Below are 17,924 nucleotides of genomic sequence, written 5' to 3' on the forward strand. Positions count from 1 at the left end.
CGTTGCATCCGTGGGGAATGAATGTCTATGGCGTCGATATGGCGGGCTTTTGTTTTGATTATTAAACAACTGCTGAATGATACTTCAAGTGAATTATTTGGTTTTCGTTTAACGGTAAATATCAACCTTAACCCCATACGTGTGTCTTTTCAATCACTTTTGATGCAATTTTACGTGAGTTTTTCCGCAACTGACTATTGTGGTAATAGAAAAGTATAGCTCAAAGATCATATATTCTGCAATGAAACAATCATCTGATTGACAAATACTGCTTGTTCAAAAACAATCCTAATTTATCCACCAGCTTTTCAGAAAAGATATCGGAATCTTTTGTATGTACACGCCCGATGCATCTAACGTTGGTAAGTGACCATCAGTCTAAATGTTTGGTTAGAAATCAGACATTACATTGATGCATATTATATCACGTAAATGTTTTTGTTTATCACATGTTAATTAAACTGCTTGACATATAAAATGTTACTTTGACCTACTAGTATATCAACGATCAATACACTACATCTAATCAAAAAGATTTGTAATATTAGATTCACATTCAAATAAATTGTGGTGTTGAAAACTTTGTAAACGGAGGTATAAATCATACACCTTCTTATTTAAATATATATAAAAATATTTGTGTATATTATCAAAATCTTTTCATAAAAGGAAAAACATTATTAACACGGTAGTATGAAAATGAATATTACTATTAGTACACATTATGTAAGCAAGTATTATTAAAGTAATATGTAAAACAAATAATTAAAAAGTTGTATTAAGTTATAATTCGGAAGCTAGTGTATGTCAAAATTATAAACGTATACCTGAAACATTATTCAACTTTAACGTTTTTCAATTTAAATTTTATCAGCAGCACACACTGATCCAAACGATTTTCTTGCACTTTCATCCAAGGAAATCCGTTGATACACGCAGTTATTAATCCTGATGAAGTTTATTACTGTTCACACTCGTTTTTTGAACATTACATCTGTGCACATGTTAAACATGTATCCAGATGCAAATATGGGTTGCTGTATCACAGACACTGTACTTCACATAAGGGGCGTAAAACATGAGGCACTGACGCAAGTTCTCTGCTGTGAGCCTGTATTGGATTTCGGCAGCCCGATTTCCAATGTCACCGGGTACAAGGATGAATAGCTTATTTATTGCTGATCGCCTAAGCATTATTTATTTCAAATGCGTTGTGAAGAACATATGGGGGAGTGGAAGGGGTAGTAAAACATTGCCCATCATTTGTTTTGAGATGAGGGAAGTCTTATGAGATATATATTAAACTATTAATACCACATAAATAGGACATTTTATTATATGCTTTCCGGTGGTTTATAGAGAAATATCAGTGAATTAAAACTGATAATTTCACTGTTTCAAACAATGAAAATTATCAGTGAAATTATTGATAATTTTCACTGTTTATGTTAAATGACGTCATTTATTTGACGAAATGACGTCACTTTCCTAACGAAATTCTTTAATTAAACTCGTTTACAATGTATATAAACTGTAAAAAAAAAAAGCATAAAAAAAGTGTTGGGTTCGGTGGATTATCGATTTTAATTCACTCGTGAATATATAAAATAAATTTTCTATGATCACTCGTGAATTTAAATCGATAATCCTCCGAATCAAACAAATATCCTCTATCTATTTTTTTTTCTACTTACAATTCAAACTTCTCAATTTCATCGACTAATGCACACACATTCAAGTAAACTTAAGTTTGATTTGTGTATATCTAATTTGTCTTACCTAAACGTGAATCAACGCTGGGAATTTACAAAAAACATAACATACAGTTTATGAGCATGAAGCCATACACAAAACACACTTAAAAAGGAAACGGTTATATATGTTACACCTAAACATTATTTAATATTATACAATATACATTGTCTTTTGTTCATTTGTCATAACAATCCGTATTGGCAAGGTAATTTTGAGCATGAATGGTTGATCAAATACCTTTTTACCGCTGTGAATGTTTTGCCTTAATGTATGTTAACACTTCAATAGTTCATGCGTTACTCTTATTATTTGTATATAAAGTATTTGATAACATTGAGTATATTATTTGACGGGCTTACAATAAAAACACAATTATAACGTATCGTGCTGTTATGGAAAAAAACACGATGCATTATCGTATCAAGTATGAGTAATAGAAGGCACCATTTGGTCAAAATAAGTTGAACATCGTTTTGACAGCTGGCGGTAGGCGCGCCGTTTGGATGGCGATACAATCTGTTTTGGTGTTGGTTCAATTTCCAAGATGTCATTGATGCAGTATGCTATAATTTAAACCACGCATAGACTTTTGGTTATATATAATAAGGTCATTGCTATGTTTGTTTACATTTGTCTAGTTGGATGTTGAGAAAATCAATATTTAATTACAATATAAACTATTTTTAAGCAATAAAAATAACCATGTTATACTCCCGTCACACTGACGGGCGTCCTTACAATGGTGAAAAAAACACTTAAAAAAAAGTTTTAGGAATATGCCGAAAGTTGTAGTAAGATATCTACTTTGACATTGGAGTTTGCACTACGACCAAGAGCAAGACAGGGTCGAAATTTAAAAAAAAAGACATAGACAAACTAGGACGCAGTAGCGTAGCAGTAGATGCTACGGGCTTTTATGACTAGCAATATGTACTACGTCTATCTCATATTCTGCGAATTATGATAGTGTTGCTGATGCGTTAATGGCGACTTCGGTTCGTTCATATTGCGTTCTAACGTATTCGTTATAACGTCGCTTACCATTCTGTTCCTGGTGTTTGGACGTCGTCTCCGTGCGTTTTCATGTTCACCCCATGAAATCTTGCACATTAAAACGCGTCCTGGGTAGCCGTGATAACTAGTAAAACGACTGGTCTTTTTCACGAGGGTATAAGATTTTCTATTTTTAACGCAGCAATGTACTGAACTTTTGTTTTTTGTTCACAACAGTATTGTAAATTCGTTAACTCAATAAAGTGCAAAGTCTACAAGCGACCTACATTACTAATATTTGTAATACACCACTTGAATTAACGGAATCAATTCGAAGACAATCTTACAATGAATAGGTATCTATTGGGTACACTATTGCATGCTAATTAATAGTGGTCTTCATTTTTAAAGCGGGAACATTCTTGTCCATAAAGTATTGCTATGAAATTTACACCTAAAGCATTTTTGTGCACACACCTTTTGACAACTACATTTTTATTTTGTAATTTTGTGATGTAACTTCAATAAGCGAGTTAGTTGATTAGCTAACATATTCCGCTATTAGTAGCCACTGGTGCACAATACATTATTCTTAACCCTTTCAGTGCGGGAACCGAATTTTGAAGGCCTTTGCAAACAGTTTGGATCCAGATGAGACGCCACAGAACGTGGCGTCTCATCAGGATCCAAACTGTTTGCTATTCTGATAATATTCTTTGAAAAACATGGAAGAAAATGCTAATTTTAGAAATTAAGCAGACGACATTTTAGCAAACGACAAATTTCCCAGCATGCAAAGGGTAACTAAAACTAAATCAATCACACTTTCCCTTCATTTGAAACAAATTTAACCATGTGTTGAATCGCATTCAATACACAGTGTTTGTTTTTAAACTAAATTATAACATTTGTGCGATCAAAAAGTATTAAGAGCTAATATAGCATCTTCCTCTGCCTTGACTTGCGTCTGGCTGATTGTATAGCCATTATTGGGTCATTTTTTCAGTTTCATAAATTATCATTCCTACCACAGTTCGACCAAATTTCAAAAATGATTACGTCGAGAAGTCAAGAGTTGAAGTTGTATTATCCATGTAACTGATGAATTTATGTTTGGCATTAAGTATTTTATGTCTGTTGTATAACCAAATGTTCAACAGTTATATACCAAGCCATAAATCTACCCTCCCCATTTACAGTAATATGACGCTAATCATTCCAATATCATATGTATTACGCGTATTTCCGAAATAATCTGAAAAAGCTCTGCCATGATAGTTCAGCTTTACTTATTGCTAAGTGATTGCAAGTCTTAATCCTAATTTTACGTTTTATTGTTCGATGTATCTCTAGGCTTGTTAGCAGAGGCTATATAAAAAAGTTGCTTTCTATAAAATTAAAACGGTAAACAAGGTAACTTACGTTAATATCCAGATTTATTTTATTTATTAAACAAGAGGTTATAAAAAAAACATTGTAAATATTGCCGAATAATAAGTCTTGATCGTTCCTACAGGCACGTAAACAGTACATCATTTGGTATATAAGGATCAACCGACTGACCATTTTTTAATTTCGTACAAAATCGTTGTACCGTCATACTCTCGAAATCTTTGAAGGGCGTATGAAACGTTAGTTTTAAAGAATGTATGTACTAACCCGTTTACATTCATAAACAACTCCCAACCCTGCTACACCTACATTCTCTAATTGTAAAATTCTTCCATGTATTTTCCCATGCCACGACATCTGAGGCACGTCTGACACGCATGGTGGGCTTTTTCGTTTGGTTGCAATGTAACACAGCCAGAAAAATCTCCGACCATACTAGGGATTTAACCGGGGACCTCCGGGTTCCATATCAGACAGACACTTCCATATCAGACTGTAAAAGCTAGCTTATATAACAAGGCAGTATCAGTTCTCTTTATACCCAACCCTGCTACAATACTAAATCACACTATTTAAATCAAATCGCTGAAGGCACTAAATGTGTTCGCTATTGCATAATCTTAGAAGCAACTCAGTTTTCAAACTTATGTTATAGCTTTTTATATCGCAAGTTTGAAAGGAACACAACCCATTCAAATGCTTCGCTCACAAATAATAATGTGTTGGTATTTAACAGCATTGTATTAAATTCTCAAACAAAACACATTAAAACTTGAGCTACGCTGGTCGAAAGACCATAAGACTCATTTTCGCATGACGCGGCTATGCTATGAAAGTGTGATTCAAATGTTTGTAAAGAAATCTGCATGTTAATCAAATATAAGCATACGATATATTGCGATGATGGAGGACATAGCATAATTTGTTTCTACTTATACTTATGTAGATCTATGGTTTGCTTATTATAACACACATTTCATGCGGTAAATATGCGACTTACAAGTAAAAAAACAACAACACAATAGTTAAAGTGATATTATGGGCATCTAGCAGTTTATAGGTGTCTATCGCAACCGTTGTTAATTTTTGGTGTTTTCATTTCATATACACTCATATTTGTTAATGCAGCATCAACATACTAGAACAATATCCCGGAAAGAGAATATAATGCATTTCAATATCAACCGTACTTTCGTTTGACATCTGATCATGCAAATGAACCTAAATTGAGTTTTAGTGCAGATTCGTTCATACGACACAAAGACACAATTTTGTTTTTCGGATCATTTCGGCTTAGAGGACTGGGTGAGCCACGTAAGAATATCAAGTATAAAAAATATTTTTATAAACAACTGGTAGCATGATGAGTTGCAGATAATTGGTCAGTAACCACATTTTGACTAACTCTTTTGACCTGTTAATTCTGTTAAGCTCAATTCAACAGTGCAAAAAGCCCATCATATCACTTTAACTTTTGTTTTCCATTAAATTATTTAGAAACAAAATTTCAAACTTTATTTTAAAAAACAGCAAGACTACCTTTTAAAAAGATAATTCTTGTTATATTTAATTGGTTTTTATAATCGGTTTTAGCGATAATGAAGCATTTTTGATGTTGTCTATCGTATCGATGTAGTATTTGTTGAACTCATGTTCAACGTTTAATAAACTGAGAACTGTGAATACAAACAAGCGTAACCTATTGCGTTGTTATCACCCGTGCAATTGGACTCTCCTTTGTTTATCGACAGGCGCATCTATTAGTAGCCTCAAATTATGAATGAACTGAGCGAAAATACTACGTCATGGAGACGTAGCAAAAAGTGGACTCTTTTATTCATTCATTAACAATCTCTTCCGCGACAGGTATTATGCAATCATTGTTTATTGATTCTTTTCTATATAAGCTCCGTTTGAAACTATTACAGTTAACACGATATTCGTATAATGTTTCCATTTATGAATAAATATCGTTGGAGAACTCAAACCTCTTTCATCAATTACACAACTCTTTCTCGCGCGGATACGGCATGTGTAAAGCGTAGTTAGGCTCCCCGTAGATAAGCCGAAGCGATCTGAAATTTTGCGTCTGCATTATTTGTGAGCAAGCTCACAAAAAATCAAAGCGCTGAAGGCACCGAAGATGCTCGCGATTGCATAATTTAACTCGCAATTCATTTTTCAAAATCAATCGCAAGTTTGAAATGAACACACGCCATTCAAATTTTTAAAGTGTGTGTCATAGCGCACGGGTCGAGTTTTGTGTGCACTTTAAATCAGCCTTATTATTTTATTGAAATAACTTAGATAACACATAAAGACAACATGGCTTTTTGGACATTCCGAAAGCATAGAAAGTATGATGAAACTGGTAATGAGAACTGAATATAAAGAGAATTTGCAGTCACCATCATATTAAATGAATATTCTTGGAATATCGAATAACTATCTCACCAAGAATATAAATTCATAATGAAAGTTCCGTGTACAAAACGTTTGATTTTGACACCATATACAAATACAAAATATACAATAATCTTCGTATCTTGTATATGGAGGAAATAAACTAAATATACATTGCTGTTATTGCTTTACTTGTTACCCGAGCAAGTCACACGGTGTCAACAACGCTGACATAAACATAGGTATAGAGGACTAATGCGCTTTTAAGTCGTAGCTGTTTTACTCAGTTTTCATCTTAGTGACTTTAACATAACGCCAACAGACACGCATGAATATTTTCGAATATTTCATAGGCTGATTGGAGATACAACCTCTGAATTTTGGCTAAATCCCTGCGTATGTGCTTAGTTCAACGGATGTAACACTTTTCAGTGTAAGGAATTCCGGACTACTCTCTGTATTTTCAAACGACACATGTGGCCGTGTTACAATTACGCGTTAAAATCCATCTCGCAGAATTTCACTTTGCTTCCAAGATGAGAAAACAATCATTAGCGAAATAGTATAGTGTCACGATTAGAGAAAATCGTTTAATTATCATATCACTATGTTTGCCGTACTTGGTCAGCACGTCTTGAAATCATTCCTTAATGTTTGGATAGGCTGCCATTATTAACAAGTTTGCTATTTTGAATTCAATTTTGTATCAAAAGCATTGTTCTTAAATGAGGCATTTTCAAATCAAAATGAAATTTTTTATGACCCTCGTCATGCGAAAATGGGTCTTATTCCATATGCGCCCATCATATAAATAGCCCACTCAGCTATCTCTCAGTCTGGTAAGGAGAAACATAACATATTGAGTGATGTTATAGCGAACAGCATCGCCTATGGCCTGCGCAAATGCACATGTTGGGTTTAACAAACGCTTGCCGAAACGCATAAGACCCATTTTCGCATGACGGCAATATGGACGTGTGATTTAAATGTGTCAAAAGAAAACTGCGCAAACGCTTGCCGAAACGCATAAGACCCATTTTTGCATGACGGCGCTATGGACGTGTGATTTCAATGTGTCAAAAGAAAACTGCGTTTAAATCAAATATCAACATACAATATATTTCGATAGTAAAGAAAGATACTCATAACAAGGCATATGAGGACACATATGAAGTGTTCTGACGTAGTATATTTTTTATCTACTCACACTAATGTGTGGTATGACAATGCTAACACACATTTCATGCGGTGAATATGCAACTTACAAGTGAAAAACACAACACAATAGTTTAACTTTTGTTTAATTGTATTTATTTATTTAGAAAAGTAAATTGCAAACTTTATTGCAAAGTCAGCGTATACGCCGACTACATTATTAAAAGATATTTATTGTTATATTCAGTTGTTTTCGGTTTTAGCGATTATAAAGCATTTTTGAGGTTGCCTATAGTATGCCTGTAGTAATTGATGAACTCATATCAAACTGTCTATGTATTGAAAACTGTGAATATAAACAAGCTAAACCTTCTACTAACCTTCTACTTATGCGTTGCTAGCACCCGTAAATACGAAAGATCGCCGCTATCTGTTGAGAACCAGAAAAAACCCGCTGTAGTAGCATGAACGAGGTTACGAAACAGATTATTCGTATTATTATTATAAATTGTTTGTTATATTCGGGTTTAGCGATTATGAAACATTTTTTTGTCTATCGTATTGCTGAAGTTAGTGTTGAACTAATGTTCAACGTTTTATAAATTGAGATTATAAATAAGCATAAAGTTTTCCCGAATCTATTAATAGCCTCAAATTACGAATGACCTATACTACGTCATTGAGGTGTATGTGAGAGCGTAACCTATTGCGTTGATATCAACTGTGAACTATCCTTTGTTTATTAACAGGCGCATCTATTAATAGCCTCATATTATGGATGGACTGAGAAAAAATACTACGTAATGAAGACGCTGCAGAAAGTAGACTATTTTTTCATTCATAAACAATCTCCTCCGAGACACGTACAATACGACCACTGTTTATAGATTCTTTTCTATAAAAGCACCGTTCGAAACTATTGCATTTAACAAGATATTAATATAATGTTTCCATTTGTGAATGAATAAAATTGGAGAACTCAAACCTCTTGCATAAATTATACAACTCTATCTCGCGCAGATATGTGTAGTTAGCGGGTATTGGGCTCCTAGTAGCTAAGGCGTATCGACCTGAATTTTAGACTAACCACCTTAGACGGTCGCTAAGCGACCATCTAAAAATCGCTAACTTGTATTGGGAAAGGTCATGCAATGCTTCATACAGGCTATTCTAATCATATGTCTGATTCATGCAGTTCAGTTAGTGGCATAAGTATGCGCATTTATTACTAGGACATCATCTCACCATCGCAAGTGTTTCTTTTGTACACTTACCTTCTTGATATGGCTATCATACTGATGATAAAGGCGAAACATTTAAATCAAACAGTGAATAACTATAGTGCATAAAGCAAAATACTGTGATGGCATACTTCTTCTACATTCTTACCTAAATATATCCCGATCATACACACTATTTTGTTGACTACGAAATTCAATAACAGAAGGCTTGTGCACAAGTTATAGTTGCAGACGATTCATACTTCACCGCACTTACATCGTTAACGCATATTCCTTCATTCATTTGAAGACCAAACCACATTCATACTGTATTGCTCGGAATCACATCTAACAATGCGGATGTTTGCGATGATAATTGCAAATTCGCACTCAAACAACTTTGTTAAGAACGGTAGATCTATACATCAAGCTGGCAGGTCTGTTATGAAATATTTGAAATTGAAAAGATATGGCAGAGCCTGCTACTACGTTGCTGTTAATTTTTGTTCGCATTATTTCAAATGATAAATAACTCATGTTGTTGTTTGAGATACTGTATATATCATATATGAGATATGACATAAATTCTGATTTGAATCACTACGATTATATCACATACATGATATGATGAATAACGATTACATAACAAACGTTATGTGACGATATATGTATATTATACTACGTTTACTGACTATGGTTATATGAATTATATAGTCTAGCTATGCTACAATACGTAACTAATTCCGTTTTATAAATCATAAACATCACAACATAATATGAAAACAATACAGGGCTTGACTTATTTAGATTCAAATATGAATCTTGCTTGATCTTACTTGATATTTACAGCCTTGCATATTAATGTAGAAATATATCATTTACTTCAGTTCATTCGCGTTTTTTGTAAATTCCGTTTGTGTGCGTTTTAGAAATGTATCCGCATGCGAATATCATTTGTTCGCCCACAGACAAACTGTTTTTTAAATTAAGGATGTGCAAATGAAATACCGACTCTAGTTCTCTACTGTGAACTTAGTATTGGATTTTGGCAACGCGATTACTGGTGTCATTGTGGCACAAGTTTTAAGAGCTTATTAGCTTATATATATATATCGGTTCGTCTTATCAGAATTATTAATAAATGCGAGCACCATAGTTGAGGGTTTAAAGATTGGCGTCAATTAACTGTGACATTACAAATTCTCTTCAGTAACATTTGCAAAGTCTACGTGAAAATCATTTGAAACCTGTCGACACCTGTTCATGTTTGGCGAATAAACTTCTCGTGGCGTATACATTTAATCGACAGCGGTACACAATTTCAATATTATAAGTTTCGTATTTTAAGATTAACCTTACTAAATTGATAAACCAACCATTATTATGTGTGTTCGGCGAGCTATCTTATAATTGTAAGTCTATCTTTCATGTTTTGTTTTAAGTCACGTTGTGACGTAACGTACCAAAATAAATAATTGAATAACCAAATTATAATACAGAAACAAGAAATATATATAAAAATAACAACTTCATAACAAAACAAAGTGGTTCGCATTTCATGACAGGTAATTAGAACCATCCCACATAATACGGACAGTCGTGACTTACAAAATACATGAAAACAACTTGGAACAACATTAAGCGGGTAAAAGCGACATTCCGATGTGTCTCCAAGGTATTGATACAAATTGGACATGTCAACGAAAACAGAAACCCGCACGTATAGGGACATAAAGTCCACCGGGATAATATGTCACCTATCCAAGAACAGCGAAACTCACAACCTTGAGGTACTATTAAACCATGACAGGCGTAGGTCACAAAGTAATCGAGTACGTAACGAAAATGGTATAAATACCCTGTAAAAACATGTAGATTTCACCCTGGCTTCCCATAGGATTAAAGGGGCCTTTTCACAGATTTTGGCATTTTTTAACTTATTCATTAAATGCTTTATATCGATAAATGTAAACATTGGATCGTAAAAGCTCCAGTAAAAAATCAAGAATAAAATTAAAAAAAGGAAAAGAACATTGCCCGGACCAGGTTTCGAACCAGTGACCCCTGGAGTCCTGCCAGAGTCCTGAAGTAAAAACGCTTTAGCCTACTGAGCTATTCCGCCGAGTACATATATTTGAAGTATTTTATACCTTATATAAGCAATCTTCGTTTCACAAAATTTAACGACAAAAACAGAACTCTCCAAATTATTCAATCGTTTCGCGTTGCAACGCTTTATAATTTTTAGGTTTTAAAATCGTCAAAAGATGCATATAATGGCTATATTAGACCATGGTTAATGTTCAGTATTACTGTTTCCTCACAAATATCATAACTGAAACGAAAATTTGCGAATCTGAAACAACTTTTTTCAATTTTGTCAATTTAACGAAGCGTGAAAAGATCCCTTTAATCTTAGCTTTTGTTATTTGGTTGTGTGTTGGAATTTCATCATTGTGAATAAAGAATCTTAACTTTACTTATCTGACTTGTGCTTCGTATTACGGGACACAGTTCTGAGCTTCCTCAAAACCTATAACAAATTAAATTTGTGTAAGTATATAGCAGACAATCATGTATTTATTTTAAAGGGATCTTTTCACGCTTTGGTAAATTGACAAAATTGAAAAAAGTTGTTTCAGATTCGTAAGTTTTCGTTTTAGTTATGATATTTGTGAGGAAACAGTAATACTGAACATGAACCATGCTCTAATATAGCCATTATATGCATCTTTTGACGATTTTAAAACCTAAAAATTATAAAGCGTTGCAACGCGAAACGATTGAATAATTTGGAGAGTTCTGTTTTTGTCGTTAAATTTTGTGAAACTACGAAGATTGCTTATATAAGGTATAAAATACGTCAAGAATGTGTACTCGGCGGAATAGCTCAGTACGCTAAAGCGTTTTTACTTCAGGACTCTGACAGGACTCCAGGGGTCACTGGTTCGAAACCTGCTCCGGGCAATGTTCTTTTCCTTTTTTTTATTTTTTTCTTGATTTTTTACTGGAGCTTTTATGATCCAATGTTTACATTTATCAATATAAAGCATTTAATGAATAAGTTAAAAAAAATGCCAAAATCTGTGAAAAGGCCCCTTTAACACACCTTGATAGTCACCTCGAAATACAAAGAAGTGTACAAGGTAAAAGCCATACGCCTATTATTGCATTTTTCCCGGAAGAAGTTGATTGAGAATCATACTGATGAATATATGCATGCAAACTAGTACTGACTTTTTATGGCTTCCATTCATTTACAATATAATGTGTTAAAAAGACTTGTTCAACGATATTGGCATGTTTTGAAGGATTGTTAAATGCTTTTATTATAATTGATGTAAGTAAACATCGGAACTAGAAATCACCAGTATAAATTATAATAGAATTAAAGAAAGAAAACAAGTTGTTTCCACCTGGGCTCATACCACTTACCTAGAATAAAAGTCTACCACCGTAACCACTGGGTCATCCATGTAGCTACATTATAAAGATTGTTATATACTTTTTAATTAATCCTCTCAAAATATAGCGATAATATAGACCTTCCCAAATTATTTAATCGTATCGACGTTGTAATGCTATATATTTGTATTTAATTCTAACGATGATTGTTCGTAAACGAAAATGTTTGTTTTTTCATTTTAAGTCTCCCTTATCAATGTAATTTTGCTCATGGGTGTGTATCGTTGATTTACTTTGTAAATCCGTGAGAGAAAAATGGAAAAATCTCAGTTAGACAGTGTCAAACATTTTAGACAGGTCCCTTTTATATATTTTAGTGTTAGGATAAATATCAATAAATCGTGGTGTGCAATGTATTCAAACTTCCAGTTATATCTTCGGAATGCTTTCATTTAGAAAAAATATATGTATTAAATTTGCTGTCGCTTGCTATAAGCAAAGAACCAAGAACTGACCATATGATTTAAGTGTAACCAAAGGTTTTATTTTAAAAGCTAAACATGTTTACATGTGTTTTTTTTCTTTATTGTTTAAATCGTGATGCTTGCATGTTTTATAAAACATAGGTGTTCTTTTGTTTTGACTGTTTTGCACATCCCCGGCATAAACTGTATCTGCAAAAGCTTTATGTCAAATAACTTACGTAAATGCATGAAACATTACATATATACACACACAACGCCAGTCCATGCTTGAAATAAAAAGGTAATGCAAACGCAACAAAATATAAGATAGTCATGACGATACTTTACCGGAACATATTGCAAAAAGGAAAAGAAAAGCACGTCAAACGATAACTGAGAGAATAGGAACTAGAATATATTACTGAAATGATTCTAACGAGGAAATTTTTTACAATATGGAATTAATTCAAAAGTGTTATGACATACAAATGACATACTGTTATAGCTTACATCATTCAGAATGCGTGCTGTTCAGTAGCTGATTGTGTATAGGCCCATACTAGGTCAGTCGAGTGTCATCTGAAGTCAGTAAAACCTATAGTTATTCATAAATAGTGGAGTTAAATTCGGGTGATATTATGTTTGATTTTAACTGAGGTATATGTTAATGCTTGTGAGATATTCTTAACGAGCACATACTAATTTAAGTGTTTTTGTCCATATAACCTTGATACAAACAACGTGTTAATACTAATACTTGACTCATACAGTCGTCATAAATAAAATAAAAAATATATTTTATTATAACGTTGGTCTTATATTTTTCCTGAAATAGGTCTTGCCGATCTGAGGTTTTAACGAGAGTCATCTAAAACTGGCATATAAAATGGTTTTTGTTTTAGATAGCACGATGTGTCTACCTCCATATTTCATATATGGTTTATCATACGGCTGTTACCGCTTATCAAGTTCAGTATTTAAGTATTTGCATTTCACCCTCAGTGCCCTCGTGAGTTGAATGATCCGATGTTATAAACGTGTCTTATATATTATAACGGCATACCCATTAATGGACGTCTTACACTAAAGCTGATTGAATACAGCTGTAATCGAAAATTGGCATCCAATCATACCCAGTAAATGAGTTATATATCCAATATCTCTCTTTTTGCCTCCGACCTCGACGTTCAAAGAAAGTATATAAAATTGTCAGAATGAATAGAAAATACTGATCTATCAGATGTATACGAGTTCTCTTGTTTACGCTTATGTGGACCGCTTTTAATATCGTAAAATAAATTTAAGTTACGATGCAATTTTAAAATATATTACATAATTGTAAAGCACCAGGCTGTATCATCAAAATAGTCATGCTATTCCATTTACATTTATTTTTAAAATTCCATATGTACTTTTTCAGAGATATAGTGTGCAAATATGTCCATTTTCTGTTAATTAAGATCGTGTTTAACATTCGCCGTGCGGTCTATGATAAGACAAATCAGTGTATGACTACACAGTTCGTTATGATGTAATCGATTGAAGGGGTTGTATGTGTTTTGAATAGTCGACTAGAAATTCTCTCACTTAAGTAAATAACAATATATACATGTCTGTATTTTGTCAAATAAAAGGCATCCAGACCATACGCGTTATATCGTGGCTTTTGAAAGTGAGCAAAATGGAGGAAACAAAGGCAAACCGAAAACTGTTTGTATTAATACATTACACCACATAGTTTGGGATAAACTTTCTAATCACTAAAACAATAAAGGTTTGATATAACTGTCGACAATTAAATTTCATCGAGTCAATACATGAATACAATCACAACGAATGAACATGAACGTTAATATTTGCAACAACAAATTCATCGCCATTTCAATTATTGGGAATATAACACGACTGTTTGTATCGCACGAGTTGAATATGTTACGTTGTATTGCACGGGGCAGTGAGTATTTATAAACTTAGATACCAGTTATAATATATTAGTAAATAATACAGTTGAATTCAAATCGTTAATTAAACGCAAAACAAACAAAGATGTATGTGTATGTTTTAACTGCTTTAACTTGTATATGTTCATAATGGTATAATCGTCCCTTCTCCAACGGTTGAATTTATTTAATAACTGGTATTATACGTGCCATATGTTCATCATATACTACGTAAATGCATTTTACTGCATGTAATCAAAATAAATTTAATAGGTCAATGTTAGCAACGATATATGTTTAAATCCCTTTAATTCTACATCGAAGCGTCATTGCAATAGTTTTAGGTACGCTGCTAGAATTATTGGAAAACATTAGTTTGACGGATTAAACGCACAACAGTTTAAGTTTATGAATAACAATAAACCGAACAATTGCTGCTAACACCTCAAACGATGCTCTAGGCTTTCGACCCTTAATGTCGGCTGTATTTACAATCTGAGTTTCTTGAGTCGACCCGTTTGAGTTGATTGCAATGATACATAATACTGCATGACTACATTGCCTCGTTTGTAGACCGGAAGTGTGATGCATAATCATAATCAATAGAGCGACTGGAACAAATTGTGTAAAATTTAGTCGAAAGGTGTTTCATATTTTTGCTTAAATGCATATACCAAGAACTGGACCCGTATCCGCAAAGATCATTAGTTATTTTCTTTGTGATTTCCTTAAGTTTTATAAATTTCCTAAGGCAAATTGATCTTAAATCGTCGTCCTCAAATGTATTTAGGAAAAAGATAAGGTATGTTCTTGTTGCGTGTTATTTTTCCTAAGTACAAAAAAGAAGGTTTTTAAGTCTGTTGTCAGGGATATCCTGGATTGCCCTAACATAAAAATAGCGTCGTGATGACGTAAATCACATAACACGAGATTTCACGGCACACACACGAAATGGCGGTTATCGTTGTCTCATGAACATCGCTTGAAATATTTTTGCCTTTTTACACACTTTGGGTATCAAACGGAAATGAATTAATGAATAATGAGTTCATTTTAATACATGCATCAAATGCTTGTAAATTTAAGTAGACTTAATAAAATGTTGTATTATTCATTCCCCCTGTAGGCGTTCGGGTTTTTGGTGGATCTTAAAATAGCACTGAAGCGAAACCGGATTGTGATTGTTAAAACTATAAAAATGGAAGAGAAGACAAAAAGAAATTCGAACTTTTTAAGATTCGCTGTTGTTAACACAAGTTGTGGGAGAGACACATCCCGAGTTTTGGGACTTGAGGATGTTTTCTTTAATATTGTGGACAAGGGAAAGTGGACAAGGCTTTCCCTTCGTTTGAAGAAACTTTGACTATGTGTTTATTCACCTTCAATACATCATGTTTGTATTTAAAATACGTTGTTAAATATGTGAGATTACAAAATAGTGATGCGTACAATGACGATTCTGCTCTATCTTGCTCGTGTGTGGCTGATTTAATAGCCGTCAGTTGTATTATTATTATTGTTGCAAATCCCATCAACAAATCCAAAATGATAAAGTCTAGAAATGAAGAGTTTTGAAGTTTTATTATCCATGTAAAAGATAAGATTATTTTTGGGATTTATAGTTTTACGCCAGTTAAATAAAAATAGTTCATAAGTTATATTTACAGCTATGAATTTGTTTTCGTAATTTACATTTTGATTTAAAACGACAACGATGTATTATTAACGTTCGTTGGTTATTTTTGTGATCGTGTTTATGACGCTGTTTTATTCATTGAATTCGTTTGATTTTAATCGTTTCTGTAATCGTATCAAATGCCGGTGGGGAGAATACGTTTTTTAAATGGCAGTTATTAATGAAAATTATCTTTACTATTACGTATGATATGAGCGTTGAGTTTTGAGATTTTCAATGTTGGTTTAGGGTTGAGGCACGATTGTATCAAAATCACATTACACTTTCGAGTCATTTTTTTCGGAAAAACTTAACTTTGGCGTGTTTCGTGTCTTCATAACTAAAAAACTTAAAAACGCTTTCCGATCGTAACCGGGGCTGGGTTATCCAAAATAATAAGACAAAGCACTGCATATTAATTTCATCTTTACTCATCGCTTTTTGATTGGAAGTCTAAATCCGTACGCAATTGTACGATTTATAGTACGATGTATCTCTAAGCTTGTTGGAAGAAGCGAAATCAAAACATTTGCATCATATCAAAAAACGGTAAATGAGATATGTTTTGTATATGTCCAAATTTCGACTATTGATGTGTCGGATGAGACAAAATCTCACGATAATACATGGGCGTTATTCAAATGATTCGTAAGTGTTCCTTTGTAAATTGAGACGCGCTTATGTAGCCTTGTGCACTCATTGTATGTATGTGGTTTCGATGTAATACTTCCAAAAGCGCATAGTGATTGCTTTCATTTGAGTAAGCTAATAACACCCTGTGGAATAATTGCACACGTATAGATATTGGACACAAACTATTAAGTATATGAGATCATTTAATAAAGGTGATAAACAGACTAAGGAAAATTTTAAGTAACAACAGCTTTTTCAATAAACGAGAAGTCATAAACAGAAAAAAAGAACATAATGCAAAATTCTCGAATGCTCGATTGTGCCCTTGACACACCATTTAAGAAACTTCCCGTTCGGGAAACTAGGGAAATCCCCATATTGGTTTCCTGATCAGGAAACACATGGACAAAATTTGCATTGTTATTATCGATCGGGAAATAAAACAGCAATTTTATGGTGGGCTCAGAAAATGGACTGGGGGAAAACTTTAATATACAAAAAATCTTTTTCAACACAACCATTCTGTAGAGAAAATACATATCTAAATTTTTACCGTGCAAATTGTTTTTTAATGGTTTTCTTTCAATATAGTTGCAAAATTTGTATAATCTACGTAAAAATGGTAAAATCAGTGGTTTCTCAAATTAGAAACCACATTTCCCAATCGGGAAACTATCGTAATTGACAGTTTCAAAGGTTTCTTTATTGGAAAATCAGGAAAAAAGTACATATGTATCCAGTTAATGTGTACATGTATTATTCTAGACATAGACACAAACATGGCATCAAAAGTTGAAGGCCAACATTTTCCTAAACAATGTGGCACTAGTTCTATGCATTAATACTGGAAAACTGAGCTTAATCAGATAATTGTCCAAAGAACTAAGAT

The sequence above is a fragment of the Dreissena polymorpha genome, chromosome 5 (genome assembly GCF_020536995.1).
Source record: "Dreissena polymorpha isolate Duluth1 chromosome 5, UMN_Dpol_1.0, whole genome shotgun sequence".
In the NCBI taxonomy this organism is placed as follows: domain Eukaryota; kingdom Metazoa; phylum Mollusca; class Bivalvia; order Myida; family Dreissenidae; genus Dreissena; species Dreissena polymorpha.